The 1210-nt window shown below is 42.6% G+C and overlaps 1 protein-coding gene across 1 annotated transcript in view; it reads right to left on the reverse strand.

Annotated features, from left to right (window-relative positions):
* Dnah6 (dynein axonemal heavy chain 6) overlaps nucleotides 1–1210 on the reverse strand; it is a 195330-nt gene that overhangs the window by 98238 nt on the left and 95882 nt on the right. The gene's annotated exons all lie outside the window — the stretch shown is intronic.

The raw sequence follows: 1210 nt of genomic DNA on the forward strand, positions 1-1210 counted from the left end.
CCTTCCTTCCTTTTCCTTCCTTTTCCTTCCTTTTCCTTCCTTCCTTCCTTCCTTCCTTCCTTCCTTCCTTCCTTCCTTCCTTCCTTCCTTCCCTGCTTCCTTCCTTCCTTTTCCTTCCTTCCTTCCCTGTTTCCTCCCTCCCCCTTTCCTCTCTCTCCCAGGCCTTCTACCTCTGAGCTCCTTTCCCAGCCCTGTAACAGACTTCTTAATTACTATTTTTTTTTTTTGCTCAATTGAAATTTGTAATTTTTGTCTTTCTCCATTTCCGTATGATCTCCACAATTACTTATTCATTATAACTTTCTTTAGCTTTAATAACCCTCACACCTCCTCTATCACAACATCCTGTTCTTCCTGTACCTCATTAAGGGGGTGAAATTGAAAGGCACTTGCTTTTTACTGCATATTAGTGTCAGGTTTGTTGTTAAATCACTATCCCTGTTACTGTCACCCATTTTTCTTTAAATAGTGGCAGGGATCCTGAGTCCTAGGTGAAGACTGAGCACTAAGGAGAGCTTATAAAAGTAAACAGACCAGGGCTGCAGAGACAGCTCACAAGTTAAGCACTTGCTGCTCTTGTAGAGGATCCAAATTCAGTTTCCAGCACCCACACAGTGGCTCACAATGAACTATAACTCCAGTTCCTGGGGATCCAACTTCTTCCTCTGGCCTCTGTGGGCCCTGCACACATGTGGTGGGCACACATACATCCAGGCAAAACACTCATACACATAAATAAAAATATCTTTAAAGGCCGGGCAGTGGTGGCGCATGCCTTTAATCCCAGCCCTTGGGAGGCAGAGGAAGGTGGATTTCTGAGTTGAGGCCAGCTTGGTCTACAGGACAGCCAGGACTGCACAGAGAAACCCTGTCTCAAAAACCAAAAAACGATCAAACAAAAACAAAAACAAAAAACAACTTTAATATAAAATAAAAGATGATAGAACAAAAAAGATTCCTGCAACCCAAAGATGTGCAAATTACAGCTCAAAGTATGAAATGGCAAACACAAATCCTGCAGAAGGGGAAGATTATGGGATAACAGAAATGCCAGGAAAAGAATTCTTCATTTGCCAGAGGCAGCACATACCTTTAGCCCCATCACCTTCAGGAAGAAGCAGGTGTATATCTCTGAATTTTAGGCCAGCCTGTTCTATACAGTGAATTTAAAACCGGGGTTACATTGTGAGACCCTACCTTAAAAAAAAAA

This window comes from Mus caroli, chromosome 6, assembly GCF_900094665.2.
Source record: "Mus caroli chromosome 6, CAROLI_EIJ_v1.1, whole genome shotgun sequence".
NCBI classification, from domain to species: Eukaryota; Metazoa; Chordata; class Mammalia; order Rodentia; family Muridae; genus Mus; species Mus caroli.